This window comes from Galeopterus variegatus, unplaced genomic scaffold (genome assembly GCF_000696425.1).
Source record: "Galeopterus variegatus unplaced genomic scaffold, G_variegatus-3.0.2 Scaffold731, whole genome shotgun sequence".
NCBI lineage: Eukaryota > Metazoa > Chordata > Mammalia > Dermoptera > Cynocephalidae > Galeopterus > Galeopterus variegatus.
Genome location: NW_007726842.1, coordinates 50702 through 72815, shown reverse-complemented (window position 1 = coordinate 72815; position 22114 = coordinate 50702). Strand labels below are relative to the sequence as shown.

At 38.3% G+C, this 22114-nt stretch overlaps 1 long non-coding RNA gene across 1 annotated transcript in view; it reads right to left on the bottom strand.

The window, feature by feature from the left end:
* Window positions 1-2967: 2967 nt before the first annotated feature.
* The window catches only part of LOC103589811, a 24859-nt gene continuing 5712 nt past the window's right edge, over window positions 2968-22114 (bottom strand). Inside the window, exons 2-3 of the long non-coding RNA XR_550422.1 lie at window positions 6226-6364; window positions 2968-4020 (exon numbers count right to left, since the gene is read on the bottom strand). This is a non-coding gene — a long non-coding RNA (uncharacterized LOC103589811). The remainder of the gene's footprint in view (window positions 4021-6225; window positions 6365-22114) is intronic.

Here is a 22114-nt window from a genome sequence, read left to right as displayed (position 1 = left end):
TGCCCTGTTTCTACTTCCACATGGCAAATAGATTCCACTGGGACTCAGACTACAGGCCTGTTTGCTAATATTTAATTCTCTTTTCTTGGATTAAATTTAATTCTCTTTTCTTGACTCATCTTGGTGAAAGGTAATTAAAACTTCATAAAATAAACTCCCTGGCTTTGTTCCTAACTGCTCTTTCTCCTTGTTCTTTAAATCTCTGAAACTTTGGGTTATCATTTCTTTAAAAGTTTGTTAAAATACACCATAAAATTCTACTGTAGTAACTCTTCAGTTGAAACCTCCCCCAACAACTAAGCCTATAGTAATTGCTTCCTCTTCTGAATGAATTTTCCATGTCTAGAGTACTCATTGTTTGGTCCAAAAAGTATCCTCTCCTGGTTTTATGTTGATACCTATCCTGGAAGTTCCTTGAAAGCTACAATATGGATTGTAACTCTTCTGCTGGCCACTCCAGAATTACTTTACTAAGGGGGTTTAGGGATACAATCTGGTTGGGAAGGAGTGACTAGGGGACTTGTCTTGAAGCTAAATTTGCATACTAGGCACATTATTATTATTATTATTATTATTATTATTATTATTATTATTATTTTTAAAAGATGACTGGTAAGGGGATCTTAACCCTTGACTTGGTGTTGTCAGCACCACACTCTCCCAAGTGAGCCACGGGCCAGCCCAGGCACATTATTTTTATTTGCAGTGATTGGAAGTGAATGTTACAGAGTTTGGGAAGAGGTTAGCTAAAGCCCCCATATGCCACTCTTTTAGCTGCCACTGACCTGTGCTGGCTTGCCTATGATTATGGTTTCCAACAAATCTAGTTGTTCTTCAAAATCACTTTGGGAGTAAGATTTTTTTAAAAAATATGTTATTTTCAGATCTCACTCCAGAGCCACTGAGTCAGAATTTCTTGGATGGAGTCTGGGAATATAGAGTTTAGGAATCTTTACTGGAAGCCTAGCCAGTCAGTTCAGTTGGTTAGAGCACAGCAGTATAACACCAAGGTCACGGGTCTGGATCCCTGTATTGGCCAGACATCAAAAAACCAGAAAAAATAAATAAAGAGAGTTAGCCAAAAGGAACCTCTGTTGGGAAGTTCAAGTTGAAGGCATCTGAATATAACTGTTGGTTAGAGCACAGTGATATAATACAATGTTAAAGGTCAAATGTTCGGATCCCCATACTGGCCAGCTGCCAAAAAAAAAAAAAAAAAAGAATGTAATTAAATGCCTAAATTCAGGCATGGGTCCAGGTTATTTGGGGCCTGAGGCTTTTATAATGTGGAGAAATTTTTTAAGAGAAAAAATACAAAATACAAAAAAATAATAAAAATACAGAATAAAAATAAATAAAAGGTACACAGTCTTGGAGAGAATTTCAAGTGTAAGCCTCATTAGCTTCACGGTAAATCCTCCTTGCCTAAATGTTCTTGGGCCTAAAGAAAGCCAAGGTGGCACAGAGTTTGCTAAAGAAAGTGGTGCCTGCTTTAAATACTAGGATGGAATTGGAATTGTTATACACTCCTGAGTCTTCTGTCATTGGATAATGAAAGCAACACCAGGATGAGGAATCTGGTGGCCATAGGTAGGACCCTTGGGAGGGGCAGGAAGAGGCAAAGAGATCTAACTGAAGGACTAATCTGGGTGTATTTTAATTAGCAACTGATAAATTACAGTTAGCTGGAAGGAGTAAAGAATAATAATAATAAAAAAAAAAAGACAGAGAGACAAAAGCATCAAAAAAGCTCAATCCAGTAGACAGGAGGAATAGAGTGGAACAAGAGTCAGCGATAATTTTTACATTTTGAGCCTAGATAATTGAAGAAACAGTTGTGGGATTGCCAGAAATTTGGGGTTGGTTAGACTTAATTCTTGAGAAATTAAATCCAACAGAATAATTGCAATAACTGGGATACATCCTCCACCAAAGTCAGCTGAGCCCCTGGGCCCGGGAGGCATCCTGAACAAACTTGACTCTTGCTGGCAGTAGCCTTTGCAATGTTTTCTGTTTATTAACTTCCTGGTCTGATGGACACGTTCTTTCTCAATTATGGTAACAGCATTATGAACATTGCAGTCAGGTCTCCCTCTTCTTGCTGACTAGGAAGTCTTTTGTCTTCATATGGCTTTTGTTAAACACCATTATGAGATGAGTTATAATTTAACTCACAGAGTTGCAGCTTTCCCTGTTGCCTCTCCAGATGAGTGGTCACAACGAAAACAGAAAGAAGACAATGGATTTCAGAGAGCATTACAGAGCTATAAAAATAGAAAAGTATATGGAATTAGAAAGAGGAAGGAGTCTTAAAACCATTCCAAAAATATTTACTGCATACCTATTAAGTGCCAGTCTCTGTGCTTGGAACAAAAGCTATTACTAGAAAAGAGATGCATTCACTGCCCTGAGGGTGTCTGAGTTTTCAAGGGTGAGTGTTTGGGAAAGTGATGGGGTCAGGCAGAGCATTAGTAACAACAGATTCTAGAGAGTGGGGAGAAATGATGAATTTAGTTTCAGCCATGTTAAATTTAGTATTCTGGAAATTTAAGTGGAGATCTCCAGTACAAAATTGTAAACATGGAGGTCAAGACAAGAGATAAATGCTTGAGAAGATATCTACCAGCACAAAGATAATGAGGCAGGCATGAGAGATGAAAGTGTTATTTTCAAGGATAACAGGGTAGTACAAGCGGAGGCTTTTTTTTTTTTTTTTTTTTTGTCTTTTTTTCTTTTTCCGTGTCCGGCAACGGATCACAACCCTCAGTGTTGCCCCCGTACCGGACCGGGGACCGGCAACGGGACTGCAACCCTCGGTGTTGCTCCCGCACCTTGCTCAGCCAGTGAGCGGGAACCGGTCTGTATGTGGGATCCGAACCCTCAGGCGGGAGCGCCACCGCGCTTCCCAAGCGGCGCACTTATCCAGTGTGCCACCGGGCCGGCCCAAGTGGAGGCTTTTAACAGAGCTACAGATGCTTCAAAAATCAAGAAATTATACAGAATTGGTGAAAGAAAGGAAAAAAAAATTGGACTGGTGAATATAGCACAGGCAAGTCAGCAAAACTAGGAAGAGGCTCAAAATCAGAACTCACTTTTTGGGATAAGAATTTCCCTGTAAGGAATACTCTACCTGCATCCAAAATGTTGATATGCAGTTTGCGTTACTTATTTCTAAATACTGACCCTTGAAATTTTAGATGTAATTTGTAAATGCATGAGAGGTTACATCAGTTGAGATATATGTGTGTGTTTTCAACTGGAGGGGAATTTAATACAGAGATTTAATTTCATGGTAATGAAGAAGCTCAGAAGTCACCTGGGCACACTGAGGCAACCCAGAGAGTAGCATCAGCAGGAAGACTTTACCACTCAAGTCTGGAGGGACAATGGAAGGAGGTGGTCTTACCTGAGCTTCAAGCTGGGCCATCTGGAATGAGTTAGAGCCAAAGTGGGGACTTCCCAACAGAAGCTGGGAGCCAAGAGTGGCAATCCACAGGAAGTGGGAAACATCCTACCTTTTGCCCTCTGCCTCCCCAATTTATGGTCAGTGCTATCGGTATATCCCGTTGGCAGAGGCTACCTGGATGCCAGAGCCCAGGGGAGCCTGAGAATTATAATTCCTGTTTATAAGGGGACAAGTAGGGGAAAAACAGCATGGGGTGTTAACTATCTTTTTTTAACTGATTTGTAATTTTACGATATTGTGATCAAAGAATATGGTCTATATGATGATTATTTGGTATTTGTTGAGACTCACTTTGTGGCATAGGACATAGCCAATTTTTGTAAATATTCCAAGTGTTGTTGCATATTCTCTATTTTTTTGTGTGTGTAGTATTCCAGGTATATTCATCCAATTTAGTTTGTTAATTGCGGTATCCACACAATGAGGTAAATTCTTCCTTATCCATATGACTATTCTTGTCTGCACGAAGTCAGTTTTCAAAAGAGGCTTGTCAGAAATGTCTCATTATGATTGTGGATTTATCAAATTCGCACATCAGCTCTGTGGAGAATAGCCTGTAAGAAACATTAATGGAAATTGCTGGAGGGTTGATACAGAGGTCCAGGCGAGAAATGTTGGTAGCCTGGCCTAAGATGGTAAGAATGTGGAGAGAAGGCGAAAGAAAGAAATTAATGTTGATTCCTAGGTTTCTGGCTTGGGTAACTAGATGACAGAGGTCCAGGCGAGAAATGTTGGTAGCCTGGCCTAAGATGGTAAGAATGTGGAGAGAAGGTGAAAGAAAGAAATTAATGCTGATTCCTAGGTTTCTGGCTTGGGTAACTAGATGGATGGTGGTACCCTTCACATACATGGACTGCAACTAACCAGTGTTTTTCCTTGAGCATATTTTACATAAATCCTCTGGACTCAGTTTTCTTATATATAAAATGGTATGACAATAGATTGCATTCCACAGGGTTATTGTGATGATAAAAACAGTTAATAATGTAAAGTTCTTAGCACAATATCTAAATAATTGTTCAAAGTATGCTTTTATTATTACTAATTAGGATATGGTTAAAGGAGTGAAGGCTTGGGTATGAGGTGGGAAATTCAGCTTTCCTACTGAGGCTATGTTTGAGTTGCTTTGTAAGTTATCTTTCAGTAAAGAGGGTCTGAGTCATCTTAGCAAATGCTGCCATGGGATTAAAGAAATGGAACTAGAAAAGACCACCGGGAGATCAAAGGCTACTTTGAAGAGGTGGCAGAATCAAGGGAAGATTTTCTTAACGTGGGAAGGGTAGATCAGTTTCAGGCAGAGTAAGGAGCCATTTCAGAGGGAGATGGAACAACTCACTGTATGTACTTTCCTGTTTATTTTTGTTTTGTGGTGTTACAGCATGTGTTGTCTAAGGTGGTTCTGGGTATGGAAGGCAGCCATCCCCAAAAGTCTGCAAGGAAGCAGAACTCTGGAAAAAATGTCATGGACAGAGCAACATTTACTTGGAGAACAATAGTAACTTACCTCAAGTGTGATTTACCATATGATTAGTAAACAGATTAGTGACAGATTGTTAAGAAGCCCATAGTAAATTTTTGGTACAACAGGGAAAGGCGATTAACTTGACAAAGATTCATGAGCACATATGTTTCCAGCTGTGAGCTACTATGTGGACTGAAAACTAAAGTTGTGAATTCCATAGTATTCACTGCCTTGGCAGACTTCAGTGTGAAATTATGCATGACCACACCCCTCCCACAAGTTTGCACAGGCTTAGGAATTTTCTTATTAAGGTTGTTATGCGATCTGCATTTTAGCAAGGGCATAGAAATGCATGGAAAGAATATACCAAGGCATATTAATCTTGACTTATAATCATGTATGCCCTTTCACGCACAGGCTTAGGAATTTTCTTATTAAGGTTGTTATGCGATCTGCATTTTAGCAAGGGCATACAAATGCATGGAAAGAATATACCAAGGCATATTAATCTTGACTTATAATCATGTATGCCCTTTCATTGGGTTAGTGCCAAATTACTTTTTCTTTTCTGTATTTTTAAGGAGGAAGGCATTGCTTTAAGCCTATTCTAATTGGAGCCATCTTTCATTAACCAGTTTTAGATCTATCACAAACAAATTATAAGCTAGATTCAATTATGAAGCCATCAACACACTTCACATAAATAGAAAATGAAAAGCAAGCTCTGTGTAAAGATAGGAGATTTAACATGCAATTCTATCTTCTCACCTTCTGGAAACCCCAAGAAAACTATCAGTGAAGGAATATTTTAAGGCTTAACAAATGAATACATTGTGATAGAATGAGCAGATAAGAGAAACTGAATCAAGTCAGGCAGTAGGGAAAACTAAAAATTAATCTGACTTACACCATATCTAAAGATTTGGAAACTAATGGCAGCAGGTCCCTGTGGAAGTGGAGATAAAAGGGGTACGAACTAAATGAGGAGGATGTTAGAAAGTTTGCTTTAGAAGGAGTTGGATCCCTAGACTCCTCCCCAGCTGGAAGAAGACAGTGCAGTTGAGGGTGAGGGAAATGTACTAAATATAGGGGGTTAAATGAATTGATGCACATTAGCTTCTGTGACACCCCATGCCACATTTTTCTTTATCTGCTGTGGACCCAGGACACTGAAAGTTAGACGTTCACCCTCCAGGCAGGATATGGAGCTTTCTCTGGAAAATATGATTAGTCAATGATGAAAGACCTGATGTTGGAAAGATACTGACATTGAAAGTGCCCCCTTTATACAGCCCACCCTGATGTTCCTGCAGTGAAGCTCACATCAGACCAGACCAGCTCTCATATCCTCCGAGCTTCCAGCCAATGTTTTAGTGTCTCACTCTTAAATATTTTCAAATACAAAGACTACAAGATATCTGAGGAAAGCCTTGGACCTGAAAGATAGAAAATAAAAAAGAGAAAAAAGTAATGTTAAGGAAATAAACATAAAATAAAAGTCAAAACTTTACAAAAAGAAGCTACTATAACCAAGAAACAAGAACAGGATTCTATGTAAAAACAAATAAATAAATAGATGGGACTTACCAAAAACATAAAGAAGGTCTTGGAAATTAAATACATAACAGAAATGAAAAGTTTCAATAGAACAGTTGTTAAAATTCAGAGATTTCACATAAAATTCCATGTCTCTGACTTTTTTGAGATACTAGAGGAGCTGACAACACTGGTCCTAAGATTAGCTGAGCACAGGTATGTTTAAAAGGTGTGTGTGTTTGTGTGTGTGTGCCCAGGTGTGCACATATGCTCCTGTGCTCCTGTGCACTGAGGTCTTCCCAACGGCTTCCCATGGCTTCTCACATCCAGCTTACCCCACTCATTTATCAGCCTGGCCCTGCAGGCATTTTAAACTAAAATAAACTATGGCCCTTTTCTGACTCTGTTTCTCAACCTCAGCCAAATCATTTATATTGATAGTACTGAAAGTGCTAGAATTTGCTAATAATCTAAAAAAAAAAACAAAATTAAAAAAAAAAAAGATTGAATTCAGAGCTATCTCTATTGTAACACTACACTTACTCTCTTTCCATCCTGTTGAGTGAGAATAATAAAGGATGGAGTATTTGTTGACACACCAGAAACCAAACTTAACTGGGAAGTGTGTTTCTGTGAATCACCGTTCCTCGGGTGTGTCCTGGCTGAGGCAGGCTGAGTACAACTGATCTGTAGTCCAGTTTTGTATCTTAATATTCTAATTATGTACAGTCCTTCTTTGTTACATATACATCAATAGCCTCATAGAAACTTCTTGTAAGAACTGCTTTTTGTACAGTATTTTTTTTTTTTTTTAAAGATGACCGGTAAGGGGATCTTAACCCTTGACTTGGTGTTGTCAGCACCACGCTCAGCCATGAGTGAACTAGCCATCCATATATAGGGATCCGAACCCATGGTCTTGGTGTTATCATCACTGCACTCTCCCGAGTGAGCCACGGGCCGGCCCTGTACAGTATTTCTGAGTTCCTCAGAGTACGGAGTACTGAGAATATTTAACAAAAACTTGTTGGTTGAGTGAATTACATAAAAAAACAACAAAAAAAGGATGGATACTGCCATTAACTTGTAACTCATTTCACCATGATTTGCATAAATAAATATATAGAGGTAGTGAAAGAAGTACAAATGCACACACACATGCAAACACACACAGATGTATGTACATATAGTAAAAGCAGGGAGAATGTCTCATAGTTCTGGACTCTCCTTAACATAATTTTCTTATTTAATCCTTACAATAGTCATATGTGGGCAGGTTTTCTTTTTTATCTTATTTTATTTATTTTTTTGGTGGCTGGCTGGTATAGGTATGACAAGCCTGAGGTCTAAACAACTGAGCTAACAGGCCAGCCCTATTCTTTTTTATCTTAATTTTATAGATGATAAAATGAGGCTAAGAAAAGTGAAATAAGTAGTTCATAGCCACATAACCACTAAATGGAAAATCCAGGATTCAAATCCAGGTCTAATTCTAATACCAATAGTCCTTCCTAAGCAGTACCTTCCCCCCACCCCTCCCAACCCAAAACAAACAAAAAACCTTGGTAAGATGGTGAAATTTCTCCAACAAGATATCCCAATCAATAATTTAGTTGTCATTTAAAGTAATCAACATATTCTGCAACAGCCATTAGAGAAGTTAAAGATGTCTTGAGCTGAATTAATAATCAACATATTCTGCAACAGCCATTGGAGAAGTTAAAGATGTCTTGAGCCGAATTAATAGAGGGGAAAAAACAAAGGGCATCCCAGGTAGAATTCAGTTCAGGTTTAAGTACATGGCCAAAAGAAGTTAAAAGCTTAACATTTTAAAAACTTGATCAGAGGTTAGAGATAACCTTGAAACATAGTAGACGATTGGAAATTATTTGTTACAAAAATGAGAAATTGCTTCTTGGCCACAACTTGTATTTATTGTAGACAAAAAGTGGAGGCTGAATCAATTCTTAAAACTTAAAGGAAAATTAATTAATTAATTAGTTAATTTGCAGCTGGCTGGCATGGGGTTCCAAACACTTGACCTTGGTGTTAACAACACCACGGTGTAACTAATTGAGCTAACCAGCCAATCAGAATAAATTTTTTTAAAAACATTAGATCAAAACTCCATTTTTATTCATCCAACGGAAGCATTTCCAGTATGACCAAGGGGCACTGTGGGGCAAAAGAGACATAAACAGTTGAAGACCCAGACTCCACTCTCAAGGAGTTTGTCAAGCACTAGAGGAGCTGAAGAATCTACATCTGGATGCAGGAGAGTGCTAGGTCAAGTGAGGCCCATTCACAGAGGGTCCTGCCAACCAGGCAGAGACTTTTGGACTGATAGCTGTCAAAAGGGGAGCTTTGAGGCAGCAAAGAGTTAAGAGGCCACTCTATGCCCAGGCTGCATACAATACCACACTCTGTGTGTGTACCACTGAGAAAAAGAGAGGTGGTAAACAGAGTCTTTCAGAACGAGATAACATAAAAGGCTTAAATAAATTAATCAGAATGGTTCTGAACATGATAAGATAAGGGGTTTAGATGACGGAGGGTGGGGCAGCTGCTGAATAAGAAGATATACATATATCTCCAGCAAAAATGGGTTGTGCAATTCAGGGCAGCTGATTTAATAGAAAGGAAAATATGTTAATTAGATGGAAAGTTGAGTTTCTGTTATGGGTATAAGTAGGTGCAGGTGGCTGTGTGTGTGTGTGTCAGAATTATAAATGAAAAGTCAAAGATGAACCCCTAAGCTGGCTAGCAGAGCATTCATGGGTGATATAAGGGAGGTTTTTAGCTTACTTTTAAATTTTTTATACTTTTTTCTAACTGAACAAATAATACATGAATATATTTTCCTTGCAAAAATTAGAATTTACAGGTCAAAAAAAAATCCTCTCCGACCACTTCTCAACTATCCCCTACACAAATCCCAACATCCTTCACAATTTATCTTTTTCTGAAATTTGAAGTACAAGGACAAGTAGTATTTGAGCATAATGCAAAAAAAAAAAAAAAAAAAGAAAGAAAGAAAGAAAAAAAGAAAAAGAAAGAAAGAAAGAAAAAATGCTGGCAGTAACAATAACAGCTCCCTTTTATTAATCAGGTGCTATGCTAGACAGTTCACCTATAAGGTATCAGCTCATTCAGCAAATGTCTTGTGAGCAACTGCTAAGTACCAGAGTCTGGGAATACAGCAATGATCTAGAGGAGTTCATAACCACCTCCAAGCTTGGCATTGTTTTCCATCATATACTGATAAGGATAAGCGATACTCAGAAAAATTACACAACTTACTCAAGGTTACTGTGAGTTAAGTGGTAGTGCTAGGATTCAAATCCTGGCCTGTCTGTCTTCAAAGCCTGCACCTCCTTTTAAAACTGTCTAATAGTTTTCAAACCATTTGTTTTAAAAGCATAAATCATTTTACCTTTTTTGTGTGTGTCTGTTTGTGGCTGGTTGGTATGGGTGAAAGGAAAAAAACCTGGCCCAAGCACAAAAGAAACACACCAGGAGACAGTGACTCAACCAAAGTGTATTAGGCAGGCAAAATGAACAAGCGGGCAGCCTTCTCAAGAGTGGGAGCAGCAGCAGGGAGAGTCGGGGTGGGCCTTTTATAACCAGTTAGGCTGAGTTGGACTGTTCCTATTGGCTAAGAAGGAAGGGGAGGGAAGCAAGTGGGGTTTAAGCTGGGTTGGGATTTTTCTATAGGTGGAGAAATTTGTGCATGTGGGAAGGGGATGTGGTGGTGAGGAAGAAGGGGGAGGGTTTTTTTTGTGATTCTCAGAAAACGTGCTATTCTAGGGACCTGAAACTCTCCGCAGCCATTTTGGGTGTTCCTCCCACCCTCCTGCCACCATCTTAGACATTGGCTAAAACATAATTGCCTAAGAATGGGGACTTGAACCCTCGACCTTGGTGTCATCAGCACCATGCTCTACCCAACTGAGCTAACCGGTCAGCCCTTACATTTTTTAATGAAAATAAAATTAAACTATCACATTGTAGCTCAATGCAGAAATAACATAAAAGTAGAAGTGCTCTGTTTCATTCAGTGGCCTACCCCTAATGATGAATATGTTTTCAGCAAGAGGACTGGATGGAATTACTTAAATGAAATACCTCAAAGGCCCAAGTCCCCTATTGTTAAACAGGTAAGGGACAACTACCAAACATTAATGTTGGTAGAGATCATCAGGGCCAATGAATTCGAAACTGGAAAGTGCCTGAAAATTAAAGATGCCTGTCCTCCCCCTATTACTTGTGACCCTCCATTGCTAACCCTAAACTCACTGGGATTAAGACATCTATAGTTGTTAAAAGCTTCCATTTGGTGACTTGGATGATCAGGCATGTTTGAGAAGCAATTCTAGTAAAATTATTTGTTCTGCTTGATTCATCTCCTTTAGGAATCACTCTTTACCACCCAAGGAATCCTCCACGCATGCTCCCAATCTAGAAACATTTCACCAGACTTGTACAATAAGGATACTGTATAGGATGCCCAGCATTTGTGGATGGTAATTTCGAAATGACTCGTTTTCCCTCCTTCTACTTTGATTTTTCATTTCCACCATCCTTCAATTATGAACCACATAATCCTTTCTAGAATGATGGATATCTTGTTATCTCTGGCCCCAGTCTAATCTTTGCTTCCTAGTTACGGCTTTAATTTCCCATTTATTGTTGGTGATATTTAAACCTCCCTTCCAGGTTGGAAATCAGCACCTGTGCTTCTCCTTATAATGTTTGTGTCCCAGCAGAACCCATGTCCCTCTACCCTGCCAATCCTCCCAGATCAATCCTAGCTTTGTGAAACCAGGACATTATTGTTTATTGCAGCAATCATTTTTACAATATCCCCCAAAGAACTATTATTCAATGTCTGCTTATTTCCAGTTATGGAAAGCTCTCTTCATGAAAGAGCATGTTCCATTGTTGGAGAATAATAATGGTTTAAAAACAGATTCCTTCAGATCTTGAGCTAAAACTAGCTATCCTATACTTTCTGTCCATTGGTTCTTCCCTCCAGAACAACAAACGGTTCTTCATGTGGTCCAGGTCCAAATCAGCATCACCTGGGAACTTGTTAGGAATGCAGATTCTCAGGCTCTTACTTTCTGTCCATTGGTTCTTCCCTCCAGAACAACAAACGGTTCTTCATGTGGTCCAGGTCTAGTAGCATCAGCATCACCTGGGAACTTGTTAGGAATGCAGATTCTCAGGCTCTACCCCAGATCTACTGAACAGGAACTCTGGGGATGGGGCTCAGTGATCTCTATTTTAACAAGCCCTTGGTGATCTGATGTATTCAAGTTTGAGACCTCTGCATTAGAAAGCAAGACTCCTCCTGGACGCTGGCCTGGATACATTTAGCCTGATTTGGAGTTTGTGATCAAAGTGATACTACATCTGTTGGCTTGATCCCCAAAATACATTTTATTCTTTCTGATACGGTTTATCTCTTGGTCTAAGGGCATATCATTTATGGTATCATTTTGAGGGGGTAGAAATAGTGAAGCTTTCAGTTTTCTATTTCTACTCATACTAGAGTTTTGGGATAAAATATTCTTTAGGCTGTTTGACAACCACTTGTCAGAGATATAAAGCAGTCAATGTATTTCTAGTGTAAACACAGCACAGTAGTTCTTGATATGTACTGTGTCATAAATATTCAACTGATAGATAGCTTAGAAAACATGAGAGAAGTGAGGGCTAGTTGTGGTCAACATCAAGGTTGGTTAATAGAAAATATTTCATGAGGGCTGTGAGAATTGTGCTGAATTTTGACAGATGGAAGAAATAAAACTTTGAAGGCAGAAATAGGGATATGACAATGTTGTAGGCAGAAACTGAGATAATAAAGGAGGTTTAGCACATTGGATCAGAGCATTGGTGCTGTGTTTTAGTCCGTTTTGTGTTGCTATAACAGAAATACCTGAGACTGGGTAATTTATAAGGAAAAGAGGTTTATTTGGCTTACGATTCTGGGACAGCTGCATCTGGCATGGGCCTCAGACTGCTTCTACTCATGGCAGAAAGTGGCAGGCAGCCAGCAGGTACAAGCAAATCACATGGTGAGAGGAAGCAAGAGAGAGAGAGAATGTGCCAGGGTCTTTTTAAGCAATGAACTCTCGCGGGAACTAATAGAGCGAGAAGTCACTCATTAATTCCCCCTCCCCCAGGGAGTGCATTTATCCATTCATGAGGGATCTGCCCCCATGACTCAATCAGTTTCCAACACTGCCTGAAATTTGACTGGAGATCAAATTTCCACATGAGTTTTGGAGGGGACAACACATCCAAACTCCATCATGCTGGAATCAAAATATGTGGCATTCTAATCCAGCTCTGCCACTTACAAACTGTGTGACTGTGCCTCAATTGTTCACATCTGTAAGATGGGGGTAACAGTGGTAACTTCCTGTTGCAGCAGAATACCAAGAGGGCCTCAAGATTTCTGTATAATCCCCCTTGCCAACCTTGAGTGTTGGGTGGCACCAGTGGGGTATCACTCCTGTGATTGGGTTATGAATCAGTTGACCAGCTGGAGATAATCAAAAGAAATATAATCCTAATCAGGCAAACTCTTAGAAGAAGGCGATATGCCTCAGAGAGACTTTCCTGTTGCCACAGAAGAAATAAAACAGCCCTCAAGAGGAGGAGCCACTTGGCAAGAAGCTGAGGGTGACTTCTAGGAGCTAAAAACAGTCTATTGCTGAGAGTTAGCAAGAAAGTAGGGACCTTGGTCATTGTCTTAGTCTGATTGGGCTGCTATAACAAAATACCTTACACTGGGTAATTATGATTTTTTTTTTCCCTCCCCTTGGCAGCTGGCTGGTACAGAGATCAAACCCTGGACATTGGTGTTATCAGTACCACATTCTAACCAACTGAGCTAATTGGCCAGCCTAGACTGAGTAATTTATAAGCAATAGAAATTTATTTCTCACAGTTCTGGAAGCTGGGAAGTCCAAAATCAAGGCACCAGCAGATTTGATTTTTGGTGGGGTTCCATTCCTCAGAGATGGCCCCTTCTGTGTCCTCACATGGTAGAAGGGGTGAAAAGGGCTAACAGGCTTCTTTTATAGGAGCATTAATTTTATTCACCTCTCAGAGGACCCACCTCTGATACCATCACATTAGGGTTAGGGTTTTAACATATGAATTTGAGAAGACAGGTAAGGCAGTTTTGTGCTGCTTTGTGAGCATGGTTAGTGATGGACATGTGGCCTGAGGAGAGGGGCCTCAAGCCATGAGAGACCATTTGGGAATGCTGGAGAAACTATTGACTGAAAACAATTAATTGGTGGCAAGCTTTCAGATGGTTTGAACTTAAGAGAAACTAAAGTGGGAGAATATTAACTAAATTGTCAAACTTATGTATTGAGACCGTATTACGTGCAAAGTGCTATATCAGATATTGTGAAGATTCAGAGAGTGGGAGCTGTGGTTCTTCTTAACCTCATCTTATTTGGGAAACAAAACAGAACACAAAAAATTAACAATACATATATCATACATAATAATTTAATGTAGCAAAACAGGAGATGTTACAAGAGAGTACACGGTCAATTACCAATGAATACTAAGAATAATAACTTCTACAGAAGTTCTAGAAGAACCAAATCGCTGGGATTTTTGGATCAGGAAACTTCCTGGAATAGAAGAAAAAAATCTGACCTGGGTTTTAAAGGTTAGGCATGTCATGGACTGAACTATGACCCCCCTTCAAATTCAGATGTTGAAGTTCCAACCCCTGGTATGTCAGAATATGCCTGTTTTTTGTGAGTTTGGGGATAGGTAGGGTCTGCTATGGTTTGAATGTGTCCCATCCAAAATTCAGGAGTTGCCAATGTGGTGGTATTAAAAAGTGGGGCTTTTAAGAGGTGATTGGGCCATGAAGGCTCCTCTACCTGTCATGGGATTAGGCGCCCTTACAAAAGGGCTTGACAGATGAGTTTATCCCTTTCTGCCCTTCCACTTCCTGCCATGTGAGGACACAGTGTTTTTTTCCTCTGGAGGATACAGCTTTCAAGGAAGCACTCTTGGAAGCTGAGACCAAAGCCTTACCAGATGATGAAACTTCTGGCACCTTGACCTTGAACTTTCCAGCCTCCAGAACTATGAGAAATAAATTTCTGTTCTTTATAAATTACCCAGTCTGTGGTATTCTGTTATAGCAGCACAAATGGACTAAGACAGGGTCTTTAAAGAGATAATTAAGTTAAAATGAGGTCATTAGGGTGTGCCTAATATGACTGGTGTCCTTGTGAGAAGTGCAATTTATAAGACACAAACACACACCGAGGAAAGACCATGTGAGGAGACAGGGAGGAGATGTCTATCTAAATGCCGAAGAGTGGCCTCAGAAAAAACCAACCCAGCCAAAAAGTTGATCTTGGATTGTAGCCTCCAGAATTGTGAGAAAATAAATTTCTGTTGTTTAAGCCACCTGGTCAGTGGTACTTTGTTACAGCACCCCTAGAAAATGAATACAGGCAGTATCTGGTAACATTTGCCCTTTTGAATACAGGGGAATTAATTGATTCTATAAGAGAAAGAGGAGATAAAGGGGACAATAGAAGAGACTGGATAAAGACAAGAAGATGAATTGGTGGAAATGGTGGAGATAAAAATAAGTGAATAAGAAAAAGTGGACCAATGATTGCCAAAATTAACTTTTCTTGAGAAAAAAAAAATTAAGATTACTTACTCCAACAGAGATACTTTTGTCTTGAGATAATGGAGAAAACTTCATGAGCTCAATGAGAAAGAGGCAAGAAAGAAGCAAGAAAGACTTGGGAAATCAATGGAGGCAAAGCCCAATGACCATGAGAAGCACCATGGAGGTGCCTAAGCTATCGAAGACAGAAGAATACAGGAATAGGAAGCAACGTGAATCCTGAGATTAAAGAAAGTAAAACATGAAGAACCTGAGGAAGTAAAAAGAGTTCAAAGTAAGCTGTAGGATCTAAAAACAAACCATCACATACAGGCCAAGTGTTATGTAAGCCAGAAACAGGTCCCTGAGATAGCATTCGATTACTCAAGGTTCCAGTCACAGTTTATGGGTATCAGAAAGGAAATAGGGTGTAATGTTGAAATAAGAAATGAAGTTATATGGGAAGAAAGACTGGATTTGGGCATTTACTTTTTAAGCCTTTCCTAGATCCTCTGAGCCAATACATCTCTTTTTGTCTAAGTTGGTTCAGGTTAGATTACTGCCCTTTAAAACCAACCAAATTAATAATATAACTATATGAATGGAGGGAGGAAAAATGAGATTCCTTTTCAGGTTGTTGAATAGACAAAATATAATTTATCCAAGGTGTATCTTACGGACAAGCCAGTCACCACACAGCCCCCTTTTGGGGGAAACTGCGAAAGACCTCAGCCTACTGAGAAGGTGGGTGTTCTCTACCCCATTCCCTCCTTCCCTTCCCTAACCCCAAAACCCCCAGTTCTCCCACCTCAGCTGACCAGAAGATTTATGGCCTTCAAGGTGGTTTAGCACAGGACCTCTGTTCAAATAGAGATACTATCAGTCAAGCTGATACTATCTCCTAGAAACGTGACATGGAATTGACAAATTGTAAATAAGATGAAGGGAGCGCCACCGCGCTCCCAAGAGGCGCACTGTAGCAGTGCGCCACCGGGCCGGCCCATAAGATGAAGTTTTGAGTTATCAGAAAGGATAAGTAAGCAGTTATGAACAAGCAGAAGCCATAGGTAAGCTGAAATCAAAAGGTATCATAAGAGAGTTGAGAACTTAGTAGAAATAGGAATGGTAGCAGCACAGATGGAGGGAACGCTGAGTCACTGTGATGATGGGATCTGTGAACCAGCCAAAAGCAGCAAGATGACTCAACTCAGCAACTGGATGTTTCTAGTTCTTGAGTGATTTCCAGTGTCCAAGAGGCCTGGCTAGACAGCTTTTCGTGAGCCCCAGGAAGTTCTTAAAGTCCTTATTTCCATGAATATCCTCATAATACCCCTATTTCCGTAACCCAAATGAACCACTATTCTTTGTAGTGAAATGATCTTAACAAACATCTCAATAATAATATTGACTAACATTTATTTAACATGTATTATGTGCCAAGCACTGAGCAATTTTACATGTTCTAGCTTGTTTAATTTTCTCGACAATCCTGTGAAGCTGGTACTATTAGTCTCACTAATCGTATGGACAGAGAAACCTAACTTAGAGGTTACCTTGCTTGCCTAAGGTCACACCTTCTGTGGCAGAGCTAGATCTGAAGCAGATCTGTACAACTTCAGAGCCCAAACATATTATTATATTTAACTTCTGTCAAGCTATTCTGTTTCTTTGGGATCATTTTGGTAGTAGATAATGTAAGTCAACTACTGCAAGTCATAAAATTAAAAAATGTAGCAATCAGAACTGACAGGAAAGAAAGGCTAATCATGAATATTATGTTATAGAATAAAATAATCACATGCCTTGCTGAAACTTCATAATGGAGTAGTTCTAGAAAGTTGCCTCAAAGAAAGAAATGGTGAATGGAAGTTAGTTACTAATTTTAGATATGTGATATGTGCCAGATATAATGTCTTATTTTTAAAATGTTCAAGGAAAATATACATTTTTTTCTAGTTTAATTGTGACCTCAGTTTCCCTAAACTAATTCTTCTCAAAAATTCTTAAGATCCTTAACAATGAATTTTCCTACAAAGGGGTTTTTAGAAACCAAACTTTGCTATAGAGGAGAGACTATTTTGCATTAAAAATAAAGAAATAAAACTGCAGAGTTTAAACAATGTATATGCAAGAAAAGGAAGCTGTGAAATACAATGTCTAACATTCCAACTCTTCTAATTATGCTCAATAACTAAAATTGATTTCTCAAAAATTGGGAAATTTAGCAGAGGTATATGAAAGATACATTTATTTGAAAATGAATAATAATGCTGAATATGTGTTATCTCCATGATAATATAGATTTTTGTGTGTCCTTCCCTACTGGATTCTCAGATGCTTCAACAGCCTCTGGCATATAAGAAGTGCCCAATAAAAATCTGTTAAGTAAAATGAATAAATAACAAAACTCAAGAAACTGGGATTATTCTCTGAATTCTATCTCTAAATGATACATGAATTTGAGCAAGCCATTCAGTATCAATGGATGCAAGTTTTATTTATTTATTTGTAGGATTTCTTTTGTTTATTACTTATTTAAAAGATATTGCAAGAAGATGAGATTTGTTCTACTAGACATAAAAATTGACAGCATGGTACTAATTTAGAAATAGGCAATAAATCAATAAAACAGATCAGAAAATTTAGAGATAGACTCTTGTGTGCAAGCAGTAGCATGCCAAATTAGTATATGAAATAAACTGAATTAGTTTATGACAACTGGCTATTGATTAGGACAAAAAATAATGTTAATTCCCTCTTATGTCATATACCAAGCTAAATTCCAGATAGATCAAGGACTAGAACATTTTTAAATAAAAAAGAAGATTATAAAATTAATAGAATAAGAATAAAATTACTAGGAATGAAACTCCAGAAATGTTTTTATAACTTCAGTGTGGTGAAAACCTTTCTAAGAGTAACATCATACCCAAAACTATAAAGAAAGATTAAAAAGTACTATAAACAAACTACTATAAACAAAGTTGAGAGGCAAATGGCAAGCTAGGAAATTATAATTATAATTATAACACAGAAAATAAAGAATATATAACAGAAAATAATCATTAGCCATAACTGAACAACATATAAAACAGTAGGAAAATTAAAAAAAGGGAATGAGCAGGAAATTCAGAGAAGAAATTATATAAATAGCTAATACCCATAGGAAAATTTACTAATGGCAAATATAAAAATGTCCAATAAATCTGAAAATCTACATGTCATATATAAGTTGATATAACTTTTGTGGAGACCCTCTTGGCAGTATGTCTCAATAGAATGAGACATATGGCAAAATGTTTCACTAAAAATGAAGGTTGGGCCGGCCCGTGGCTCACTTGGTAGAGTGCGGTGCTGATAACACCAAGGCCTCCCCTTTCTCCAAGTCCCATTGGGTTAAGGCATTTATAAGCGTTTTGGGGAGAGCTCTCAAGGAAAGCTGCAAAGCAAAGTGTTGTAGTAAGTGAAGAAAGCAGCAGAAGAGAAAACGGTAAGTAAAGATTTGACAGCATCAAGATGAAGAAATGAGGGCTGGCCAATTAGCTCACTTTAAAAAAAAAAAAAAAAAAAAAGACTAAAACTGAAGGTGAAGAGGAGACAGTACTGGTTTTCAAGTTAGACAAAACTGAGTCTGAAAGTTATTGCTGCTATTTACCAGCTGTGTGACCTTGAGCAAGTTACTTAACCTACTTGAGTCACACAGTCTGCATTGAAAAGAAGAGAGTAATACTGTCTCCAGGGCTTGAGGGAGAATTGATAAAATGCCCGTGTGGAGCAAGGCACATAGAGGGCTCAGTAAATACCAGTTTCTTCCCCTCTTACTCTCTTTGTCCTTCTTTTCCTCCTCCTCCGGATTCCCTAACAGCTTCCATTAGACCGAAGTATGATTCAAGGGAGGAAAGTCCAGCTCCCCTTTCTCCAAGTCCCATTGGGTTAAGGCATTTATAAGCGTTTTGGGGAGAGCTCTCAAGGAAAGCTGCAAAGCAAAGTGTTGTAGTAAGTGAAGAAAGCAGCAGAAGAGAAAACGGTAAGTAAAGATTTGACAGCATCAAGATGAAGAAATGAGGGCTGGCCAATTAGCTCACTTGGGAGAGTGACCTTGGTAAGACCAAGGTCACGGGCTTGGATCCCCATACTGTCCAGCTGCCAAAAAAAAAAAAAAAAAAGATGATGAAATGAAAAAAAAAAGTCAAACAAGAATGAGAATAACACCAAGCCCAAAACTACAAAGAAAACATATTAAAATGTGAAGAATTACACACTCTAGAGAGCATGAGAAATAAAAAGCGTTATGGAATTAAGATGAACAATTAGACACAGGAAGATGGTATCTCACATTAAGACTCATGATGGTACTTTAAAATATTTCTTACATTATGAAAGTAATATTACATTACCAAAACTTTAGGGAAACAGAATATAGAAAAAATTTCTCCAAGTATAACATAATGGCTATCATTTTAGTTTATATTAAACTGAAATACTTTCATAAGCATGTTTTTCATATTAAGATATTTCACATACCATAAAATTCACTCCTATAAAGTGTACAATTTATTCTAGTATATTCACACAGATGTGTAACCATCATTATTCTTTGTTCTAAAACTTTTTCATCAGCCCCCCCAAAACAACAACAGTAACCCATTAGTAGTTGTTCTCCATTCTCCCTTCCTCAGACCTGACTACGTTTTTTCCTTTTTGGGGGGCTGGGGGGGAGCTGGTCACTTCAGGGATCTGAATTGAGCTAAACCTGACTCTACTTTTTGTCTCTATGTATTTGTCATAGGCATGTTTTAAATCCAGTTGTACTGTAAGACACTTCCTTATTTCATTTAACGATCTCTCAGAAACAAGCTTTCCATAAATGAATGGTCTTCAAAGTTTTGTATAAAGAAATCATTTCTAAACTGTTTGCAGAGGGCAAAAAAATAAAAGAAATGAAACAGAAAGAAAAGAATAATTCCAGGATACCGATGAAAAGATGAAGATGTAAACAATTTATTAGCAGACATGCAACATAGCTTAAGAGGTGAATAGTGACTTGGTCTATTATTGAAGACAGGGACATTTTCTTGGGTCTGATGATTTTAGCATTACATTATCTTTAAAAAATAATTTTTTAAACCAAAGCAGTACTTGCACACATTTACAAAAAAGTCAGTGATGCTGAAGAGCTTATTGAAAAAAGGTAAGAATGCTTTGCTGCTGCGTCCTGCTCCCACCCCACCTTTCAGCCTTCCACTCACACTCCAGGACCAAGTCTAACTTCTTAACAGCTACAGTCTTTTAACTCTTGTGTGGTTACTTCCCTATCTCTAAATAGTAGTCATATCAACACTTCTTTATTTATCAAGTGAACAGACTTTATCTGTGGACTTCCTTCTAATTCTGACATGAGATTACTTCACTCACAGCCTCCTCACTCCCAAGATGAATGTCTCATTATTTTTAGTTCCTCTATTGTAATTTTAGGTAATTCACTTTAGTTCCTCTTTGTAACTTTCTTTCTTCTTTTTTTTAAAGAACAGACATTTATTTCTCGCAGTTCTAGAAGCTGAACTCCAGTGCTCAAAGTTGTAACTTTCTTAATATATGTACTTTTTTCCCCTGCTCTGTTAACTATAACCTGTGTCTCTCAACTCTGCGCTATATATAGGTCCCTTCCCCTTCTAAAATTCTCTCACTGCTGTTTTCTGTAAGATTTCAAGAGTATAGGTGAAAAAAGTTCAAATGACCAGCAGAATGGAATAATTTTTTTTTTTTTTTTGGTGGCTGGCCAGTATGGGGATCTGAACCTTTGACCTTGATGATACAAGGCTGCTCTCCAATCAACTGAATTAACCAGCCAGCCCTTTGGAACAAGTTTTAACAATGACATTTTTAAAAAATTGTGAAATAGTTGACTCACACAGGCAAGAATAGAAACTAATATAGCAACTCACACCATCAGCCTCTCAGCTTTTCAAATCTTAACATTATAATATATTTGTTCACCTTTAAAAAAAGAAAGCATTTCTGATCCATTGAGGGCCCAGGTACTATTGACTGACTTTATTTCTCTTCCACTTCAGTGTTTATCATTATATCAAAACCTCAGTCATTTACTCAGTATTTATCATTTTACCACATGATTTTATATTTTTGATACATACTTTGGCATCCATAAATATTACATATTAACAATGACATTTTCAAATGTAAAATGGAAGCTACTGTGAATTGGGGAGCACTAATACATTTCTAAATTCTCACACATTTTTTGTAAATTTTACTGCAAAGCAAGCAAAAAGTTCCTGGAGCATGACTCACAAAGCACAATGCCTACCATAAAAGGGCAGAAATGAATATCTTGGTGGCTAAAAGGGAATTATGGAATACACCAAAGGAGGGAATTGGAACAATTATTTTTAATCTATTTTAGATCCATGTGAAGAAATGCAGGGCTGAATTTTTTATTTTTCTTTGTTTTTGGCAGCTGGCTCAGATAAGGATCTGAACCCTTGACTTCGGTGGTACAAGGCTGAAACTGAGGAGGACATTACCTAGCAGTGTCTCCTCTCCTCACTGATGGGATGGGTAAAAAGAGAGAATCAAGGAACGGGAAACAAGGCTGATCCTCATGGTCCTTAACAGTACAGATCACACTTTAGAGAAATAAAATTTAAAGAAGAAGGGACAATGATTTGCGTACTGATCCTGCTTTCAGCTTATGCAGAACTTATAGCTGGAATATATTGCAGAAGAAGCATAGCTTCAAACACTTAACACTTGAGCATAGAGAAGCAGGAGCTAGACTCACAAAGCCCAGCACAAAGGTAAAAGAATGGGAGGAAAAGGAAAGCTCAATGACTTGAAGATATCAATCTAAAGATAATCATTTTTCTTTATCAGTAAGTATACTTTAAATTTTTACGTGGGATTTTAAAGTCACCCACAACTCCCATAATACTGTACGATAATGTTCTGGTTCTTCATTTTC